General features: G+C 40.8%; 1 protein-coding gene across 1 annotated transcript in view; it reads right to left on the bottom strand.

Moving 5' to 3' along the window:
* PRICKLE1 (prickle planar cell polarity protein 1) overlaps positions 1-12,287 on the bottom strand; it is a 65,169-nt gene extending 52,882 nt beyond the window's left edge. The window contains exon 1 of the mRNA XM_064655878.1: positions 12,142-12,287. The gene's annotated coding sequence lies outside the window, so the exon portion shown is untranslated. The remainder of the gene's footprint in view (positions 1-12,141) is intronic.
* Between the last annotated feature and the right edge of the window lie 11,368 nt (positions 12,288-23,655).

The raw sequence follows: 23,655 nt of genomic DNA, 5'->3' as shown, positions 1-23,655 counted from the left end.
AGATTATCTTTAAGGTCCCTTCCAACCCAAATCATTCTATGACAATTCATCAACCTTTTGTTTACCTATACATTAAGCCACCATCACGAGTCACACTGACTCCACGGTTGCAGCTCCATTGCACCTTTCCTCAGTGAAGAGATTAGTATATTGCCATTTTCCACCAGGATTGCGAGGCCTGCACTGGACAGTAGCAGCCAGAGCCCTAACACCACAGGCTGTGAGCTTTCCATACCCCACCACTTAGCTACTACATTTGTCATCTTTGAGTCTGTGCTTGGTGTTTACCTGATCAGATTTGGCTGTTAACCCTCCTTGTTGCAAGACCCTACCCTTCAGCCCTTCCCTGAAGTCACCAGCTACAAAAAAGCTGAGCCAGGCCCTATCACAGTAGTCTGGTTTACTTTGCAAACCCAGAAGTGTAGCTGGAGCTCAAGTCACATATTTCAGTATTTTAGTGGAAGTGTCAAGGACTATCATTGATTCTGCATATTTTTCATCTATGCAGCTTCAAGGAGACTATTCTCTAGCATTTCTTCTGTAGATAGCTGTCACAGCACAGACTTGATAAGCATCTACACCTTCTCAGGCCAGTACGCTCTGCCCTCCATGCTGGTAGTGCACCTTACAGTGTTGGCCTAACAGCTACAGAGACACTTCAGCTTTAGAGGAGAGGATCCCAGGCTTCCTTACAGAAGTGTGCTTGGCGTGCATCTATTGTTGCACAGGCACAGCATGCGCACACATGATCAGGTGTCTTCCAAAATGTTTTTCTTAAAGGGCCAAATTCATAGCTATAGCAAACTATGTGCATACTTTGGTCAGAAATTTAGGCATAAATGTTTTGCAGTGTGTCCTGATATTTATTTTATTCCATATGGTATCACAGAGCAAGCTAATTTGTAAGTGAGGGCTGGAACTGTTCTATGGAAAAGAAAACTGAGGCTACCAGAATGCTGTTAGACACCAACATTACAAAATTGTCTCTAAATAGTAATTCTGGAAGGATGCCAAGAAATATATATTTTCTATGCACCCTTCCATAGCATACCAATTTTTAATCATTTTTACCTTCCTTAAACAGGACAGTCAGATAAAACCTTAGAGCCTGCTGGTGTTATGTAAAACATTGCTTTACTTTCCCACCACACACACTTTTGTCCTTAACACATGCATCTTTTAAAAGAGTTTTAAACACTTTCTTACAGTGTATGCCGTGACACAGACCTGTAACTGAATAGAAGGATTATTCAGGAGTAATCTATTCATACTTCTGATCCCATACGTTTTTGCTTTCTGCCACAAAAGACACGAGCGCCAAGCACCTGTCTGAGGTCTCTTGTCAGAAAGCATCTATGCGAGAAAAGGTAGCTTTTAAAGACAGCTGCAATAGGTACACAGTGAACTGTTCAGTAGTCAGAGCTTTCAGGATGCCTACATACAAATCAAGACGGAAAGCAAATGGCTCTGGAATTATTTACTAGAAAGACTGCTTTCTGAAATTTACATTGGCCTTATTGCTACTTCCAAAACAGATTTGTGTTTTGCAGAAGCATGGCACCATCAGCTCTGTATTTTGTGGTGACAACTCCCCAAAATTAACTATAAACAAGCTCAAGCTCTGGATCTCCAAACCCGTCTCCATTTTCTGAGATCAAGTCTTACATCATGAAATTTCACAAACAGGCAGAAAGTTACTTAAGTTTGTTCAGAGCCTTTAAGTCACCAACCTTATTACACGCTATTATCTTTGATTTGTTCTTAACCACTACAACTAATAAAGAGCCAGAAGCATGCTCTTCTATTCCCATATCTTTTTCATAGGAGGCTCCTTCATCCATGAAAATTATAAGGTGCTTCATATTGCTTGGCAAAGATTTCAGTCTTTCTTCAGGCTTGCTGTATGTACCAATTTGCATTAGAGACTAATTTTCTCATAGATTCTGATACTCTATCCACAGAACCTTTTGTTTCTCTTGTACCCAAAAATGACTTGCACACCAGACCTCATGCTTTAAAGATACTACCAAAAGTAGTTTCTGTTCCAGACACGTATCGCAGCCTCCACAATAATAACTCTCAGAAGAGCACAAAAGTGCTCCAAAAATTATATGACAGAATGAGTCTCAAAGCCATGAGATGAAAAATGAGTAAAGCCTGCCACCAGAAAGACTATCTTCACATCTCTGCACTTGGAAGGCAGTCAGTTCCCCACTCCACAACAAGGACTGTTCTACCTGAACAAAGCTGAGAAGTGTCCAGCTTCCAGGTGGGAAAAGCTTATTTGACCAACAAGCATATGTATCCCTATCATACACCCTTCTCTGCCCCCACCACTCCTCACATCAGTTGTAGGCAAGCACTGCTGCACACAACCACAGCAGTTCACAGCAGCAGTGAATACCACATCTTAGTTTAGTCTCCCCCATGCTACCTGTCAGACAACTATACTTCAAAAAAGCCATGGTTAAAGCTACAGTGAATTGACTATGATAAACCATTTTCCCCATGGTAAGTAATGCAAAACCTAGCAGGGACAAGGAAGGATTTGCTCTTGGAATTCACAACTGTAGTCAAGAAGTCAGAAGCCAGTTGTGCATCACCTCTGTGGCTGGGAAGCCACACTGAACATTGAGATCTGCATTACTACAACCCAGTGCAGCACAGCAAGCTTCTGTAGCATCTTCTGTCCCTGATACAAAAGGCCACCACATAGTAGCTAAGCAACCTCTTGATTTTTGAGGAGCTAGTGGATTAAAATGGAAGGGGAAGGCTCAAGGACCCAACAGCTAAACACCACAGGATTTTCACTCTCATCATAATAAAATTAGAGATAAAATTTAAATGATATATTAAGCCTACCACAGTATTCAAGTTTAAAGAGACTCCCTTGTGGACACCTGCGATTTGCTGCTCTAGCAGAAAACAAAAATTCAAATGCACCAATAGATTTACTGCAAGTTAGAATACATTACAGGAGGCAACTATTTCATGGGAGGTTTTTAAACTACAGAAAGAGGCAGTCAAAGCAATGTTTCAGTTAGGTAGAGAACGTTGCATTAATTTCAAAAACTAAATAGTGGTAAAGTTGGAAGTCTGTGGCACTGGTTAGTGAATGAGGTGACTGTTCTCAAAGATATCCACACATGTACAGATCACAGCTAGCATGAACAGCTTTTACAGCACTGCTGTATAATCTCATTCTGTTATTTGACTACTGATGGTAATTAAGGACCATAAGCCATTGCCAAAAAATAAACAAATGTGTACAACCTCCAAAACTTGGGCAGTGGCAAAAACTGTCTGCAGATATTCTGGGTTTATTACAAAGTACTTCACTTTTCAGAGAAAATTTGAAGTTGTAGTAAGTTCTTAAGCATGTACAAAACATAAGAACAGAGCTGAACACTTTACAAGCACAGAAAAACAACAATAACCAAGAAAGTTTTGTTTATGTAGAATTAATATCTTGAACCTGGATAATGAGGAACAAGATTCACAGATTAGAACTACTAAAGCACTAGAAAACCACAAAGAAAGTTTAGGTTGTAGCAATAGAGCCAATCCAGCTTTCTTTCCTTCGGGAGCTGCACAGGAATACAACTATAACTCAGACTTTTCATAGGATCTGACTCTAGTAAGTTAAGTACTTTACCATACATATTACTTATTAACTACCAAAACTGACGTAGTAGTACCAAGATATTAAGTCAAAGACATGTGCATCATGATTAGGGGTACGAGCTGTGATGTATTATATATGAAAATGATACATTATGTATGAAAAGAAACAAGCATAGCAATTGATTTCTACAAACTAAAGTCACAGTGGCACATTGAACAATTTTAGGTTAACCAGACTGACTTAAAAATAGAAACCAGAGGCTAGGCTCTTCTCTCACCCCATTTTACATGTCTTTACTTCCATTGATTTCAAGTGGAGTTCTTCACAATTTATGCCATTGTGAGAGGAGAATCAAGCCTTGTGTGTTTGAAAGGAAACAGCAGACATGTTTCCCACCAGAGTGCAGGGGGAGATTTTAAAAAAAACACAAGTATATGAACTGTGAAACCGATAGAGTACACAAGCAAAGGCAAGCAAAGAGGCTCTAGCTGGGGATGGGGGTGAAGAGAACTTGCAGCTTACCCAGGGTTTGCCTTTCTTTTTTTTTTTTTTTTTAAAGACTTGGAACTGGTGTTAGGAAGTCAGAAGCTCAGGCACTGGCTTCTAAAATAAAAGTTTAGAAAAAAATATTGCTTTTTTTATTTTTTTCAGACAGACTTTATTGATTTATATTTTCCTACAGTTATTCTATAAAATGAGGAGCAGGCCATTTTCTTTCTGAAGGACACAAAGACTTTCCACTCCCAGCAACTGGGAAGTGAGAGCAGAGATCTGAACTATTTTCATCACTAGATATAATACCTAACCATCATTCATACTCAAGTCCAAGCAGATGATCTTCCAAAACCCTTCAGGATCATCTGAACAACTAATATTACAGTGGTTAGAAAAAGCAACACTTGAGACTGGAACTCCAGTCAGACAAAGTACTAGACGTGACACAAGTGACACAAAATCACTTCATAAGTTGGAGCTACAGCAGAACAGAAGCTACAGCTTTTTGTCTATGGTTGGGGTTTTTTTTTTCTTTTTTTTTGGTAGCAGCATGTGGTTAGGAAGTTCCTTTTTCACCACACCCCAGTGTGCATGAACACAGTCATTGTACTGTTCAGATTGATCTGGGAAGCTCACTTAAATTAAGAAGAAAACACCCAAATATTTCCAAAGTATCTCTACATCCCCACTTAAACTGTGCCTGCAAAACTATGCAACAGTATAGTAAATAACTCGAGTACTTTACAGAGGGAAGAGACTCTTAATTCATTGTTTTATCAGGTTTTATTTACAACAGTAATGCAAGATTGAAGTAATTCATACTTATTCAGAGTCCAACTCTGGCAGAATATTACTGTAACTGCCTGTTTGGAAGTGTTTTTCCCCCTGCTCTCACTCATATGCATGACCAGTGTCACAGCCCACATACTTGGTTTTTAAGTCTCCCCCTGCACTCCAGCAGGACAACGCACCATCAGTTTCCTTTTAAAAACAAGTCTAGATTATCTTCCCCCAATTGCATTAGATATCAGCTGATTTAATACACAAAAAAGCAGGATGAAGGTAAATGCACAGAATTGCACAAAGGAGGATGACTTCCACCTGCAGAAAAAATGTTGCATAATTCAAGATGTACCTCCTGATTTTCATGAGACCTGTTCTTTCAAAGCATGTCTCCTTCCAGAGGCCATGGGAATATGGAAAGAGATACAAGAACAAGCATATGCCCTGGAATATCCAACTTTGAGCGTTTTGTAGTTAGCATTTAGATGTTGAACACTGACTTAGGCATCAAATTAAAAAAAAAAAAAAAAAAGGAGGCTGGTATCACTTCAATTCCTAAAATAAGGCTGCCAAGTACACCACTGTGAAAAAGCCCTCATCATATCAGTACCTCCTTACAGCATCAGCTCCAGGCTAATAAGATATCCACTAATAAGTTTAAAAATGTTTATGAATAGTCACAGTACAAGACAGACAGAGAGACATTAAAAAATTAACCTTCCAAAATTACAGCCTAAAAGATGGCAGATTGAGAACTAGACAATAGAGCTCCAAGTGTCAGGGGACATCTTGCAAAGAAATGAGAAAAGCAATAAATCCGCAGCAATGAAACAGATGCCCCCTTGTCACTGTGGTCACTTCAGTTCAATCAAATACCTGCATTGCTCAGTTTCAGTATATTAACAGCTACTCTAAAACCATACAGGTTGTTCTTGCATGAAATCAACAGTTTTATATAACTGGAAAACTATATATTGAGAACAAAATGGGCTAATAGCCTGGACCACTGAACTACAGCTTCACACCACCCAAAATCCCCTCCAAAGACTGTCCAAGCAGAGGGGCTGTATGAAAGGTTGGGGTAAAGCTTGACATTTATTGGATTCGCAAACAGCTAAAGAAGCCACTGAGCTCACCAACCTACTAGGCAGCATCCGTTGCTGAGAGTGCTTCCACAGCTTTTTGGCAGCTCATAGTTCAGCACAACAGCAGTACATCCTCTTACCACGTGGATGTTGTCTCCAGCTTTACTCTGGTAACACAGCTTCCTTCCCCAGAGCCTCCTAAGGGGATGCCAATGCCCTGTAAAAGGGGACATGCACTCTGGGATCTGGCTGTGAAGAGCTGCTGCAGCACAACTACTTGCTTTTTTAGGCAGTCACATTTCTCCTGAATGGCAGGGGTACCTTCTAGCAGATACCTGCTGCAAACCAAACCTATACTGAGCTGCTGATAGGACAGAACAAAGCTGCACCCAGGGTAAACAACATCCTTAAGAGGCTGGAAGTTACATAGTTTTTTGGTACCTCAGAACAGATGAGAGCCTGGTCTGCTCTCTACGTGTTTGGCAGTACTCTAAGACATTTGCTGGCTATCGGCCTGCCAAGCTGTTTAGGCTTATAAGTTTCTTTGCACTCGCTTTATGCTATTAATTTTATTAAATATAAACATATCCTTTGTATATATTTTTCTCATATTCCATAGGCACAGAATGAACCCATTTCAGTCCCAGGATGAATAAGAACTCAATATTTATCACACAGATCCACCATGCTTTGCAAACAAGACTGGAAGAAGAAAAAGCCCTTTCATGAGTTATCCATATGATCTTTCTGATGAGCAAAGCATGAGAAAAGAGTTCAAAGCTCTCAGAAAGCCATATGTACACTTTTACAGAAGACATTTACAATTCACTACTGAGGTTCTAGAGCCAGCATAACTCATTTAGCAGTCTGTATATAGAGATGCAAATATGCTAGGCTCAGACATTTCTTCAGCACCTTCATAAAATTCATTTCAAAGTACATAAATATTCATACTTTGAATAGTCATCTCAGCATGTGAAGCTTTTATTTTTATATGAAAATACCAATTCATACAAAGAGTCTGAAATAAAGTAAAAGCATATTAGTTCTAAAGTATGCACACAAACACATGCAATGTCTTTACGTAAACACTTTTGAACTTCTGGGTGATTAACACTTGATTACAAAAAGAGATCCTTAAAAAACATCTTCACTAATCATGCAGTAATTTTTAACATACTTGAAAACAAGTCAGGTTTTACGGCTCTTAGACAACTTGATCCACACCTGAAAGTGCAAGGTGGCTTTCAATTTGTGCCATGGTGATTGTGTGTCTGTGTTGCCACAGAAAAGGGCCATGGGTAAGGGCAGTGTCCAACCAGCCCATGTGCTGGACAGGTTGAGCAAGAGTGTCTGGGCTGAGCCTCTTGCTGAGCTAGCACTACTCTGTCACAGGAGCACGCTGTTAATGAAGAGATTAGGGGAGGGCAAAATGGGGAAAGCTAAACAATTACAGTGCCTGTGTCAGGGGGCTCCAGCAGGGAGCATAGGAATACAGAAGGGATGTGTGTTTTGAGAAATGGTGCAGCAGTGTCTGTCTAGAAGTGTTTAAGGTTCCAGATGCAAGTCTCTCATGTCAGTCCTTTTAAGACTGGTGAGAGAAGATGCAGGTTTCCTACAGAACAAGAGGATGCAAGAGTCCTACCACACAGCACAATCCAAGGCCTATGTTGTTATATTCATAACTGCATCCATGTTGCTATTTTCTTTTTAAAACACTCAAATATTCAGAAATGAAGATGTTTGGACAATGAAGGCTCTCTCAGAGAAAATTTAAGGCACTAATAACACTCTGCTTAAAAAAAAAAAAAAACCAAACTAATTTTACTATAAGCATCACGATATTGACATGCAGATTTTTAATCACGCTGGTTGCAATTAAACAAATCAGTGATCAAATCCACAGAGAAGTCAGTTTTCATATACACCACATTAAGACAGACATTAGACAGGATTTGGCATGCTGCCGACAGAGAAGCCTAGTTCTGGAATCATGTAGTATTAAAACTGGGATTACTAGAAAGCAACAAGCTCAAAAAGGGGGTTAAAAAAACATCACAGGAACCAAATTTTACTTTATATAAAAGCAAGCAATTATATTTCAATACTTGGATGGCAGTTGAAAATGCTTTTTTGGCACGCAACTGCTCTACAAAGCTGATATTGTATGTAACTGGAACCATTTAAAAAAAAAAGAATTGTTACTAAAGTCAAAGACAGTAATTGCAAGCTGTGGGATCTGTGCTTAGACAAAAGGGGGACAATTGAATAAAACTGTTATAGATACAAACTTACAAGCACACTCCATAATACTCTTACATCTTAAGGAGGGAAGAGAGGGGAGGAAAAGGAAGGAGAGAAGTACAGAAGGCAGAACAGCAAGAGCTATCAGGTGCTATAAATTCTTGTTTCAAACACAGACCTTAGAGTGGAGTACATGACTTTGGTGCAGAACAACTGAAATAACACAGTTCCAGCTTTTGTTGATGCGTAATCCACTGGAAGTGAAAGGCCTGTCTGAGAGACTGCCTACCCCAGGTTTACTAGCTAGCAAAACACTGAGCTTGATATGTTCAAAATAATCTTGAAAAGCAACTCATCAAGCTTATGGCTATATTGAAGAACTTTTAAGGAGTCAGTCTTCCAGGCAGAGTTCCAAGAAAAGGTACACTTGCAAAAAGCTGTCACTTACAGATATTTTAAAAACACTGAAAATATTTGTATTGGCTCATACCTCTTGTATATGAGCACTTCACTCATTTTGTAAATTTAGAAAAACCTCCTTGCACAAAAACATGCTTGAGAAGTATTGTTAGTTTGTGCTGAAAAGTCGTTCACTCATTTAGTTTTGCTAAAAAAAGTATAACGTACATATTACAAACAAGTAAAATACAAAGAGGAAGAGTTATAGCAGACCACCTATGAAATTTTCTTCAGTAGCTGGAACTATCTTTTGTCAATGAACCAGCAGCCAAAGAGCTGTTTCTGAAAAAAGCATGTAATTTTGGCAAACTGATCTGATAGTCTATCTGGGAATTTCTGCCAGAAGTGCCACGACTTCAGTATGCTATTACTTGCAAAACATGTTTCTTCAGCCATAAGGTGGGAGGGGAAAAAGATGAGTGATTGCTGTGCTGTATCCTTCCAAGCTGGTTCTTCCCATTATACAACTCCTAATCCAAACAATTTAAGCACTCAAGTAAAAGTTACTCATTTCTGTAAACATTTCCAGGAGCAGGACCTAAGCATGCATGGCTTACACCAAGCATATACTAATGGCTAGAGCTAACCTCAAGTTTACCTCTGTTTAAACAGCATAAGTCAAAACCAGAGCTGGCCAAACTCAAGCTTAAGTCCTAATACAAGCTGATAAAGTGAATATTGATATAAGCCACTTGGTGACTATGCATCCATCTCAATCAAGCATTCTTAATGTAATATTGTATCATACGACAGTTTTCGCAAAAGCACGAATGATGCTTCACAATTATTAGAAAGAGTAATGTTTCAGAGCATGGTCTTAAACCACAGCAGGGATCTCTTTACTTTAGGGTAAGGTAGTGGTAGAAAACAGAAACACAACCCAGCCTGTTTGTTTGTTTTAAATGGACTTCATCACTGCACATCCAATTAACACTGGAATGCACAAGATATAGCACCGAAGCAAATAGAGGCCTTAAATTTAAGAGCAACTCTCAGTCTGCTCTGTTAGAAGCTGTGTATCACAGTCACTGACAACATATTTATCAATAGATTAATATGACAAAGCAAAAGGACTTTTAGGCTATGATACAAAGGCTTGCAGCATTAGAAAGGGTCAAAGCAATCTGCAAAAACATAATGCAAAGCCATGCCATTTAAATTACTCTGCAAAATGTAGACATTCATTAGCATAGAAAAGTTTCACAGGAAAACAATGACAAAGTAAAAGTCATCGTATTTTCATATGCTAATTAATTAAATATTCCAAATGCATTTAATCTCTTATTATAACCATAGGGGGAGACAGACCAAACTCTTGAAGTTCTGAAAAGCCAGGTCATTAGCGTGCCAAGTCATTCCTCAGATCTTCTCCTTATATACAAATATACATTCCCAACTTACAACATATGTAAGTAAAACTCTGCATCCCCCTTCTACCCCCTCCATTTCTCCTTCTTTGGAAGGCACTTGCTATCTCTTACTTCTGTATTCTAAAAGTCTTATTAAATGCTAGGAAAAACTCATTTACTAGGGAACAAAACCTAAAAGTGCAGAAGCCATTTTGCCAAAAGCCTGAGTTAAACACCCCGGTCCCCCTAAGAAGTAGAACAATTGAGTTGAAAATGAGATTAATAACATTCTTGCACATACACATGAAAATCCACACATAGTTTGTAGTCTTTAAGTTCAAATGACATTTCTAGCCATTTCTTGTCTTATGAAACAAGAAAGGGATTCTGATGTTTACATAAGGTTCTTCTTGCTTAATAAATCTTAAATTGAAACAGATTTTTTTTAAACAATTACCTTCTTCAGAGTTATCATACTACAGGATATTAGGAAAAACCAGACTCTCCTGTTGCTTTTACCCACATCTGACTCCAATCTTAATAGTTTAGCTATTAACCCTGTAAGATCCACACACATGCACACCCCTTGCCCAGTTATGTTAAAATTGTTGTATTACTGATCTGGGCTTACTCATTACAAAACCTTTTGCTATACAGAGAGCAGCTCCATGGACCTTGATTTACAGGACACAGTTTACCGTGCTGTTGGCAGAACTGCACCAGCCCGGCTCATCCGGGGCTCTGCAGGGAGAAATGAGAGAATCTGTCACTGCATCAGAGTAATCGCTCTCTCCTTCTCCCTTCCTTTTCGTTCTCTGTCCAAGCCCACTCTGACCTACTCACATCTTGGGATGAAAACCTGGCCGTTGTGATATACCTGTGTTGTAAAGGACTAGTACAAATCACGTAATTCCTCCTAGAAATAATAACAATAACTAGAGCTGAAGGGGGAAAACCCCTTCCTGCTCGAAAACCTCAGTACTCACTCTGAGTGTCGCGCAAAACATGCAGTTTAAAGACCTCAGTTACCAGCTAAACAACGATCACAGGGAACTTCGCTGCAATAACGCTACTCATACATTTCTGCCACCTTTTAGGTTTTAGCATGTAGGGAATGCGCATTGTTAACCTTTAAGTCCGCTGTATAAACGTTTCTCAGCGCGCTTGTAAAATACCCCCCGCTGCGTTTCCTCGCTCTCCAGCTGATGGCATTCGGAAACACTGGCGGGTGCTCTCTTTTGCCTTTCTTGGCCACCCCGCTGGGGGACAGTCAGAGATTCCTGCCCAAGGCCAGACCCAGCAGCCCCGGGCTCGGACCGTAGCGAAGGCTCCCGGACTCAACCCAGCCGGGTCGGTTGATAAATGGTGGCTGCTGGAGTTTGAAATCCCGCGGTGGGCATAAATATTCTGGGAGAAGGGGCTCGGGGAGGGTCCATCGCCCTTTCAGAGCTCTCTTCACCGAGGAACGAAAAAAACCACATACTTTGACGAGGTCCGTGGTGCAGCGGCGGGGAGGTGCGGGGGACGAGGTACTCCAGTAACAGCGAACAGTGCGGAAGATGCTCCCGGGATGGCAGACCGAGATTTCCCCCCGGCCAGGGTCCCCGCTCGGGGCAGGACCCAGAGGCGGACACTTCGCTCAGGATAAGGGAGGAGGCGGAGGCTGCCTTGCAGGAGCCAGTTGTCACCCACTGACAGGCAACAGCTGAGCTCCCGCATCTGAACCCTCACTCAGCCCGGCGGCCCCGGCGCGCCCCTCCGCCGGGCGCACTGAGCCGGCGCCGCCGCGACACCTTCCCTTGGGAGTCGCCGCGGGGCTCGGCGGAACTCCCCGCGCCCCCCCTCCTCCCCTGCTCTGCCAAGCCCGCAGCCCCGTCCAACAACTCCGCGCAGGACAGCGCCGGCTCCGAGGTCGGGCGGCTCCTCGCGGTCACGCCCTGTAGATCCAAGCCCCGCGCAGGGCGCAGGACCCCCACCGCACCGCGGGAAGCGCCCTGCCACCAGGGACACAGTGCTGCCCGCGGACGGAGCCCCGTCAAACCCGCCGGGCGTCCCGCCGCAGGCTGCCCGTCACGCCTCACCCCGGGGAGCCGCCACTTACCCTCCCCGCAGCGCGGCCGGACCACGTCGACGTACTCTCTAGCGGAGAGCGGCGGTGGGGTCCGTCACATAGACGGCGAGGGAAGCGGGTACGCGGCTCTGCCGCACGGAGTCAGCGCCGGCGGGGGACGCGCATCTCCGGCCGCGCCGCGAAGGGACCGCCCGCTGCCGCCTCCGCCGCGACTGCCCAGCCCGCCCGCGCTCCCCGCCCTAATGGGGCTCGGCCGCCCCGCGCCCGGCCCGCGACGGCCGCGCTCCGCCGCGTCCATTGGCTGTCGCCCGCCGCGCCCACCAATCGCCGCCGGGCCAGGCCGGGCGCCGGCTCGCGGGGCTCGGGGGGCAGGGCTCGGGGCGAGGGGCGGAGCGAGGGGCGGGGCCCGAGCAGACCCCGCCCCAGGGCCCAGCGGTGCGCGGAGGAGGCGCTGCTGTGTGGGGCTGGGGGGGACTCGGGAAAACTTGGGGGAACCCCTTTTCCCCCCAGTTTGGGATGGCTGGGGAGCAGGCGGAGGACGGGCAGCCTCCTTGCTCCGTTTCCCCCGGTCAGACAGAACTCTGGAGACGCCAGTTTCCACCGAGGGAGCAGGAGAGGGAAAGTTAATGGAAAATTTTTACCGTTGATCTGTGCGGAGGTGGGCGATGGAACCCGTTCCGGTGGGATTCGCGGCCCACGGTGCTGTCGGTGGGCTGCGCATACCCACCGATGGCAGCCGGGGCACTGCTGGATAGAAGGGTGTTTGGGTCCGGCAGCCGCCAGGCTTAGGGAAGCTCCCGGAGGGGGCTGGCAGGGGTGGACACTTCCTAAAGCAAAGCAGCCCTGGCGTTAACATCGAGAGGGTCGCAAAACGAAGGTGGCAGGCAGTAAAGGGACGCTGAAGCAGCGAGGCACACGTTTAAATCCCTTTGCTATGTTGTTACCGGCACTTTCGGTATCTGTTTCTGCGGCCGGAGTCTGCAGCCCTTGTTTCAGCGTCTTGCACCTAACTCACTTTAAGCAACGTGGATTGAGCTCCTGGTTCTCTAGTGGTCTCGCAGTGTTTAAAACCCCTGTGGAAACATCAAAGAATGAGTAACAATGAAGGCGTTTAACTCAACGTTATATTTTTTCTGTAGATGCAAATTGGAAGATGAGATAATTTTGCCAGAGTGACTTCTAAGCAGTCACAAACTCTCCCCACTTGGTGGAAAAAATATGTTTGAAACCTCAAAAGTTGTTTTATATAAAGCTGAAATCTGGGCTGTTATGTGGCAGTGTCTTCATTTTCTAAGAAAGGAATTACATGAGGAAATGGAAATGACAATTTTCCCATCTTGTTTTGAAACGTATTTGGTTTTCCTGTGTTAGCTGAGTAAGTTTGGTATCTGTATTCCAATCTGGTCAAAATCATCTTTCTGCGTATGAAAAAATAAAAATGTAACTCACAGAAAACAACTTCAGACTACAACCCAAGGCTACAACTTTGCTACAGCAAGAGTGTTAAACCTCTTATCACCTTAAAAGTTTCAACTGCAATTCAAGCCCTGGGTGCTCTGCTCTGCCATTTCCTTGCAGCCTGGATGTAGTATCACCATCACATTGCTGAGCAATTCCTTTTAAATCCTAACCAAGTCTGAAAATAAACACTTCCAGATTTCATCTACGTGGAAGTTTTCAGAAAGGATAGACACTTGTACAGGCAGGTGAAACCTCAAGAGAGTCAGCTTCTATCACCCTTTCCATCAGAATTAGTTTGGATTTCAACTGTAATTTAAGAAAAAACACAGAGGATGAAGGAAGAGTGTGAAAAAAAATAAATGTATTGTAAAATACATAATATAATAAAAATAAATTATATAATAATATTGTAAAAATTAATTATAAAGGGAATGCAAAGAAAAGGTGGCAAAGATGGCAAAAGGGCCATCTCTCCCCTTAGAGTTGTTTGTTCCTTGTCCTGTGTTTTTTCCTGCCACCTACTCAAGCATTTCTGTAACACTTATCACAAAGATCTAAATATGTTTAGGCTCTGCTGGCCGGATTACATGATTTCTGCCATTTACTTCTTCCCACTTCAGGTTCCAAAGGCATAGGAAATAAGATGCTTGGCTGTTCAATAACCTTGTCAAAGGTGTTTGAAGTCATATATTAGCAGATCTGAATCTGGAATGAAAGAATTTATGGCCAATGCACTCTTTTAAGTTGTATATCTGTTTATCTGATCCTCACTTACAAATGCCTCTAATTAAGCTATAAACTCTGAGTTTCTACTTAACCATATGGGTAGCCTGGGAAGTTTGCTACAGTAATGTAATTTACCCATTCTACAGCCATGTCTGCAATGCAAATCCAGCAGAGCTGCTTTAATAGTGTTATAACCTGCCCTGTTTTTCACAACATGGAGAGAAATAAAGCCTGTCCAAGTTACCAACTGTAGTCCTGAGGAAAGAGCACAGACAGTTTTCTCTTTGTATATACAGGACTTTGTTTGATGTCCAAGAGAAAACATAGCTACTGCAAGCCTCAGGAAATAAGATAAAAAAAATACAACCTGCAAATGCAATTGCTGAGGAAAGGAATATAATCTTCTCCATCAATTTTTTTGCACTTTCTATAGGAACTACTTAGCTGTCCAGTGATTTTTTTGCATATTGATAAGCAAGTTTAAAAGGGGCTTGAGTCACAGCTTTGTTACTGTAACATACTAAAAGCCCCAAATTCCATGAGACTATTGCCCCTTTTATGAAAAATGTTTTCTAAAATATGTTCTATATTTAGGATTTTTCTCCAGAAATAATGCTGACAGTTATCATTAATTTCATGTGAGGAATGCAATTTTTGGCCCATGTTGCAGGAGGTTAAAATTTAAAAATGTGAAATATGAAAAGTTGTCGTGTGATTTTGAAGTAGGAGGAAAGCATCCACACAGATTCATACAGATACCCTGGAAGGAAATGCCTAGAGCAATCCACCAGACCTTCTTTTCCAATCCTACCTCTTCCAGTGAATATTTTAAATTTTTCTTATTATCTTTAAAGTGTCACATGTTTTCATATTGAAATCACACCTACAGAGTTACAACTGTAACTGCAGGTAAGTGAACAAAAGTAGCTCCTTAGCTTGGTAGCATAAATGTAGTCTATCAGTGATGTAGCTTTGAGGCTAGCCTGGCTTGGAAGTGGTGGCTGAACCAGGTTGGAAAGGCCCTCAGAGGTCCTTTCCAACCCTGATCCTGTCATCTAGAGCTTTTGGATTCAGCCAGTACAGAAGATACAGGTCAGACTATGTTGTCTAGTTACTAAAGCAGTGTAAGTACGGGGAATAGAAATAGGCCGTCCCTGGAGACGGAGAGTTTGAGTGAAGCATAGCAGTCTTGATACTGACATTAGGCCACCCCACGGGTGTCTGTGGTGATTTTACTGTGAATTAAAACAAAATTTGTGTTGGATTAGGGGCAAGATTTGAATTTCTTCAAGGTTTTGGTTTAGCTTTTCTTTAAGGTGTGAAGCACAAACCACCTTCATTTGGGCATTTTAGGAGAGGAACAGTGCTTTAATTTCTGCTGCTTACTTTCTATAATGCTGTACATTAGATTTTTACTTTCTCTTTTTATTCCTTAGTCTTTCTTCAGGAAGGGATCCCACAATGTGTGCAATAGCCATTCTTTTCCTATTTGTACCTCTAAGTAGCAGTAGGAATGCCTCAGTTTCCCTGTTTGCATGCAAAGACTAAGCAAAGGCTTAGTTAATCTTTATGCTGCACTTGAGTTTTTCAGACAAAAATCTGTATAGAAGCACAGAAATTATTAATATTAACAAGACCACCTTGTTCAAGTTCCGTGTTGGGTGTTTCTGGGCTGCTTCACAGAGACACGTGGATAGAAATAAAACCTGTTCAAGTTATCAAGTTACTTGGAATGGAGTCATGTGGACTGGCAGAAGCAATTAGGCACAAGTTTTCAAATGCTAATTCTTATAAAACCCTCTTTTTTCTTTGGCTTGTACCCAGCAATATGTTCTTTATCAGTTGTATAGATTTGGCTTAAAAACCCCCCAGTCTTAATAATGAGTTTTCAAAATGTCAATGGTTAAGAGAGTTGTTTTCCCCACAACCTTGGCAGGTGTACTGCTTTCCTCTTCTGTATCCACATGAGACTCAACAATCTACATCAGACATACTCTGAGTGCTGGATGGTTTTGCAGGGTAGTTGGAAACCTGATCACTGGTCAGTCAAAGCAGGGACAGACTGAGTACTATGACTCCCATCACAGCATCCAGGTTTGATTTCTTTTCCCAAGTAAACCTGAGTGTAGCATGTATGGAGAGAGGGAATTGCATCCGGCTACAGAGTCAGGACAAAGCTGGAGTGCATGTTTGTATTTTGGAGAGGGGATGGCTTCTCCGGCTTTCCTGTTCAAGTATTCTTCCAGTTTACGGTATCTTCTTTTCTGATTTATTTTTGCAATGGTCCTTCATTTTTGTGTAAGATCTCTCCTGCTGATTTTGCCTGTTTTGTTTGGTTTGGCCTTATCCTATGGCTCCATAACTTTTTCAGCTGTATAGTTGCTCCTAATCTCTGTTTAGAAGTCAGCTGAATCCTTGCATGGCCAGCTAAAAAAATATTTCTTATGGATTTCTTTCCCAGGCACCTTCACTGGTTGTTTAACTTTCTAAGTCCTATCCATCTCTGCCAAAATGTTATCCTTATATGAAGGCTTCCTGCTCTGCCTTTGATCAGAGTGCTCCATTGGTTCTTCTAGTCTAGTTATCTTCTGTGGGTTTGAATAAAATGGGCAACTTCACTGAGATGGAAAAAATCAACATTTAGTTTACAATCCATTTAAGTAATCCTAGTCCTGGTTCCAAGATCTGCTGCAGTGCCTTGTGCTCCCTTCTGCCAGAGCTGGAGTCAGTCCTGTGATCTGTAGTGACGTTTGTAGCAGCTCTTGGAAAACATCCCAACATTTCTGTAACTATTCCAGCCATGGATGATTGTATTCTGCCTTCTGAGTGGTCTCAGATGAAACTGGTTGTATTCAAGAAACAACGGAAAAACTCCCTGCATTTCTCTAGTTCCAGATGAATCCTCAGAAACTCAGTGGTTCTTCGCATATTTATTTCCTAGTTCTAGCAATCTCCTGTATGCCTATGAGACTACAATGGATTTTTCACTGCGTTGTCCCCAGGAGTGTGGCCATTTCATTGCCTGGAGGTGTTTCTGTTTGAACAGGAGACACTGAGATTGAGCAACCTTCTGTTGTCCCCGTTTTGAGAGATGAAACAGCTTTGAGAGCATATGTCTGATCCCACATCCACTAAGACACTTGATGATTAGCCCTTTCATAAGATCAACCCAGATTTGTAACTACTACACAGAAAAAAAACCCAGCCTTGATAGAAGGCAATAAATATTATTTTGTACAAATATCTATAATGACTTTAAGTATCTTTTGTTCTTATTAGATTCAGTTTACTTAAAAATTACACTTTGGGAAGTCAGGGTGTTAGAAGTTAAGGATAATATGCCACACCATTTGTCCTTTTCCTTCTCTATGATGGCACAAGTGCAAACCACAACCCTAACTTTATTAACTTTTGTTTCACTGTGTTACAGTTTTAACATTATTTAAATATAGTTCATTATTTAACTATGCAGAAGATCTTAATCTTTTACTTAAATGTAAATTGCAAAGTACAATCGCTAAACAAATTGATTGAATACCATTGATTTTTCATCAAATAATTGTGGCAAATCATGTAATCAATTATTCATCATCCTCAGAGAATAGGAGACATGAAGAATAAGATGTAATTAAGATAAAACACTATTGGATTCTGTACTGATAATTTCCTTTGAAATTACAATTCTTGCAATTAAGTCAAAATGAAATTAAAATGTGAGTTACCTGATTGAGACGCTGAGGAATGATTGTACAAAAGTGTTATCTGAAAGAGCTTATTCATGTATGGGGACACAGATAACATCTGCAGCCTGAAATATTTTCTATTTTTTCCCATGTATTACTTCTGTGTAATGCAAGGATGCTGTTATTATTATAGATTTTAGTCTCCTCCATTATTATGTGACCGATGCACCAGTTACAAAAATTAAAGCACATTCTTAAAAACAAATTAAAATATTTAACTCCTCTGCTAAATTTACCTTTAGTCTAACTTGTGTTTTTTCATACTAAATGCCAAAAATGAACATGGATAAATTTACATTGCTATAAGAATTTGGGTTTGGAAGTCTTATGGATTTTTGAATTTACTAATTGATTTGTTATTTTCATGAATGCAGGACCTGACTTGCTGGATATTTAAATCAATGGAAAGTATCATTTTGTCTTCAGTCATGTTGCATACCTAGAAAAAGATTCTCTAAGAAACAATAAAAACGTCAACATTAGTCTTACTCATAAACACTGTTAATGAAATAATTTCTCAGTCAGTTGGACTCAGGTAAAAGTGAAGCCTGATCTTGGCAGCAGTCCCCAGCATATGTAAGTGCTTTTTTCAAGTATTCAACATTTTTTTACTATCATGCTAAAAGTTAAAAGAATTAAATCTTCTTTCACCTGAAGAAGTAAACTGGAAGGTCACTAATCTAGCAAATTATGTTTCTTTTTCAAATTAAAAAAGAAATATTTCAGAAGGATTGATAAAGTTAGGTTTTTTTAACACCAGGGATTAACTGTTCTTTAGAAGTAATCATTATTCAAGCTATGTAGCTGCATGCAGCTATTAGTTGCAAATAATAACCTCACATGATATTGTTTTGATGCTGATAGGATGAGTGCAGTAATACACAGATCACAAATATTTGGTAGATTTGAAATTCATGTACTGGGAATATGCTTTCAGTTATGATTAGGACTATGATTTAGATATGAGTTGTTTAACAGTTTTTAATGTCTTTTCGCCTCAACAGCATGCATTGTAACAACCAGTTCAGAAGCCATAAATGCAAAGGTTGCAGATAACATACCTGCACATGGATAAATGCACATTGCCTAAGTAGCCATTGGTTTGAAAAATGAAAATGATAAACAAAATTCAATCAAATTTAAATAGCATTTTAGCTAGACCTCTGCAGTGGGGCAGAATTGGTAATGTCATCAGAACTATTTCTTTTCTCTCTCCTCTCTGCTAGACAAATTGCATTTTATTGTGTCTTTATATTAAGTATCAACAATTGGTTATTTTCAACATTTGTTAAAAGTAACTTCAAAAAATAAATGTGAAAAAACAGACCCCAAACAAAATGAAAAAATCCTCAGATTTACAGCACTGAAAGAATGTAATAAATCTTTCTGTGTTTTAAAGGCATACCTTGTTTTCAGAATTTGATGTTCATTATTCGAAGTATCAGTATTGCCATGTGTTAGGCAGAATTACACTGTTTCTATTATCGTATTGGCTGAACACACTATGCTGGCAGTGTCTATATTGACAAATTTAAGATTCTGCTTCCTTAAGCAGTTTGAAATTACTTTGAAATGCATTTTCAGAAAACATTTGAGTTCTGAAACTTGGTAACATGGGAGTTCATGGAAACATAAAAGCTGCAAGTAAATAAATCAAAGGATGCTCTTTGGAGATGGTTAAGAGCCAGAAATCCAACAGAAGGGAAAAGGGATAATGAGTGGGCAGCATTTCTGAAAATCAGGAATGTTTACAGAATTTGAATGCTTGTTCTTTTTTTTCCCCACAGTTTTTGCCAGATTCAAATATCAAGTCTCTTCAGTAGTGATGCTACCCGAACAGTTGATAATTAAGCACTCATCTGTGTTTCAGGTTTCTTCTCTTCCATGCAGTGTCACATCACAATTTGCTATAGCCCTGACATCTCCCTTTAGTGCTAAGTCTCTCTCTAGACCTAGTCAGAGGGGAGTGTTGCCGAATTTTTGTACTTTTCATTCTCCACCCTGTAAGGTTTATTGTATATTAGTTGCTTCTCTGAGGTGTCCATACTTAAGTAAGCTGAGGTACTGGATATAAAAATGCATGCTTATTCATTTGGACCTGTCATTTTCTCAGACTCTACCTATCTATCTGTCAAGGTTGACATGAAAATATGTCAAACCACCTGATTTATCAGTTAAATATGCCTTATATTTTTTTTGCTTGCATTTTATGTAGTTAAACACGATATAATGGAAACTCCAGAAAGTCAAAACAAAGGAGTCAGCAAAACAAGATTTGTCAAACTCACACTGAATTACTCAGTCAGTTTATGCTAATTGAGAAGAAAAAAAGGTCTCAGGACTCATTTTAGTGTTCAGATTGTGAAATCATAGAATGGTTTTGGTTGGAAGGGACACCGAAGGTATCTAGTTCCACCCCCCCTCCCCTGGGCAGGTACACCTCCCAGTATACCAGGTTGCTCAATGCCCCATCCAATCTGGCCTTGAACACTTACAGGGATGGAGCATCCACAACTTCTCTGGGCAACTTGTGCCAGTGCCTCACTATGCTCACTGTAGAGTTCTTCCATATATCTACGTAAATTTTCCCTCTTTCAGTTTGAACCCAAACAATTGTTTCAAGATTCTCTGTAGTACAAAATGATTTTATGCTGTACATTGTTTAATTGCATCAAAGGAAAGCACCTGACCCAATGTGCTTAAAATTGGGTACAAAAAATACAGATTCACAACCTTTTGTAAAAATCTTTCAGCAATTTCCTTGATACTTAGAAAACAGTATTTTCTTGTGCTTGTGTTAGCAGGGATCACTTTCATTCTTCTCATTGTACTAATTTAAGAAATTTGGTCACCCACAAAGGTATCTTACAAAGTCTCTATCCTTTGATCCAGTGGCAAAAATCTATCTTGAATTGCAATCAGTGGGAAATTTGTCAGGATTTGTCAGTACTTGTCAAATCTATGTCAAACCATGGCAAAATCTCACTGACCTCTAGCTCATGATTTATCAAATGCAGCTAACACACACACAAAATGAAAACAGATTTTAAAAGGGGAAAAAGAGAGAAGAAATGTCATTCATTAAGTGAAAGCATTTTCTTTTCTAATATATATAGTTTTGAAGTTAAGACTTGGTCAAAGACACTGCAGACAATAGCAAGACAGTGAGGAGAGCAGTCTCTTTTGAAAATTTGCACTTGCATTGGTACTTCCTAAAAGGTGGTCCTGTCTTGGAAAATCAAGGGAGTGCGTGCCAATTGGAAGAAGTTCGGGCTCAGGTTCACATAGCTGATGGTGGAGAGCATGATTCCCATCTTTTGTACATCAATCTGGTCACCAGAACACTAACCTGAGGCTTCACTACTTTGTTACTCTTCCATTCACAGCTTAAGGGTTAAAATGAATATCTCCTACCTTGCAGGGGAATGACTTGAAAACCATACGGGAGAAACAAGACACAGGGGTCCTGGATGGTGATACAGATATGACAGCAACAGTGAAGAGCTTTTCCCTCCCTTACTCCCTTGTTGGGGGCCAGGGCACTCGTTTCTGTTCCAGGAAGAGAGCATTCAAAAATGAGGGGTGCAGCGCTGTGTCTACAAAAGATGGTTTTTATCAGTCTGACTCCTATAAGCAAAATTTATGAGCTCTCTGGAGCCTGATTTATTGTTCACAGAAATGGAATGCAAAAGAAACATGCTCCTTTTTTTTTTTTTTTTTTTTTTTTCACAAACAAAAGTGAAATACAAGGTGCAGGGTAATATGTGAGTATGCACAAAGTGTATATGAAGTTGTGGGTATGTTTGTTGCATTTGTTAGACTTGGAAATCCTGGAACAACCAGTTTCTCTCTCCTTGATTCACAAAAATATTGAGAGAACAATCTCACCGTTGACTTCTGCTGAGGTCAGTGAGAAGTGGCTGTGTTACTTTGAAAGCAGAATTTTACCTGGAAAACAGAATCTAGTAGAGCCTATGCTCTCTCCTCACTGCTTGAAATTTTCTGACATTGCTTTCTTTACATGCCTCCCCTCCCAATTCAAATGGAAAAAGCTGACCTTGTACCTTTGAGATGCTGAGTTACTATCAGTGTGCAAAATTATACTTCTTTGATGCAGCAGGCTAGCAGAAGGTATAGTGGAGGGTAAGACAGTGTGTTAGTAAATACATTCAAGGTGAGAAGGGTCAAACAATGAAATAAATCTTGACACAATTATCAAAATCATTCCCTTTGTGGATATTGTTGGAGGCATTGCATTTCACTTGATTCCTTTGACTGATTCCCTGTTATACATCAATGTGGTGGAGAGCTCTGCTTTCCATGACTCTTCCTCTGAATCTGTAAGATGCTTGCAAGTCTTCATGTCCCACATGCAAGATCCAAGTCACCACAAGAAGGGTCCTTTAAAAAGGAGTTCCAGAGATGAAAAGATGTAAATAAGTACAATTTCTTTGACAAGTACGATCGTAATGAAAGATTACCACTTTCTCTCCCTGCCATTTTTCAGGCAGATGCCTCTAGATTGCTAGGTTTCCTAACTCTGTTGAGTGTTTCAACCTGATTTCATGTATGATTTCCATATTCTTTGCTCTAAATCTTATGGGAACCTCCCCTGCCTACATATTTTTCATAACTTCCCTGATACTACAGAATAGGGATTTGGGATGCAGCAACACTCTTCCCCAGCTCTTTGCTCTTCAGTCTTACTTGGTTGGCTGGACCTAGTTTTAAAGATATTGTTGTGTGGAGGTATTCATTGTGTTACGTCACACTGACTAGGTAGAATTTATACTCATGAACAGATAACCATTCTTCTTCTTTCTTACCTATGAAATGCTGTAGTTTCAGAAAACCAACAGATGACCATAAAATAAACATGAAGAATCAGGGTGCATTGGAAAATGTGAAAAGTCTATCCTACATTAAATTCAAATCCAAAGCCCACATTCATAACAGTCCAATAAAGCTAACACGATCCCAGATATAGAGGCAAAAACTGGAATACCTTTATTGAACATGCGAACCACTATTTAAGGGTCTTGGGGGCTTAACATGCTAAAAAGGAGGCAGGGTTATGCCAAATAGGGGATTCCACAATCTATTAGCATTTCCAGCAGCAGGGGTGACATAAGGGAAAAAAGGGATTTAAATTTCTGGGATCCAGTATTTACATTTGGGGGAAAAAGGATTTGATATTTCCAGTAAGCAAGATTATACTGGGGAAGGGTGATCAGCTCTTCCCCAGGAAGAGAGACGACAATGGGATATCTGATAGCATCATGCAAAGTCTCTCTACATCCTGCTGGGGGAGGCAGGTCAATGGATCTTGTCTGGTCTTTTAGACAGTGGGTTTTTCCCCAGCCCCTATGGCTCAAGGTTTCCTGTTTTATCCTAGCAGTTCCTTCTCTGTTGGTATCTGAATTTTGGACTGCAACACACATTCACCTCAAAACTGAATTTCCATGGTGTACATGACTTTCACATGGACCCTCAGGTTTGTCTTAACTCTTAACACCCATGTCATCCTGTACAGCTTTCATTCAAGGAATTTGATGCATGCTCTATGCCTAAATCAATTAGGATTTCCTCATTTTCTCACTGGCGCTGGGGTAAC

The sequence above is a fragment of the Pseudopipra pipra genome, chromosome 5 (assembly GCF_036250125.1).
Source record: "Pseudopipra pipra isolate bDixPip1 chromosome 5, bDixPip1.hap1, whole genome shotgun sequence".
Classification (NCBI taxonomy): Eukaryota; Metazoa; Chordata; class Aves; order Passeriformes; family Pipridae; genus Pseudopipra; species Pseudopipra pipra.
This window is presented reverse-complemented; position numbering and strand designations above follow the sequence as displayed.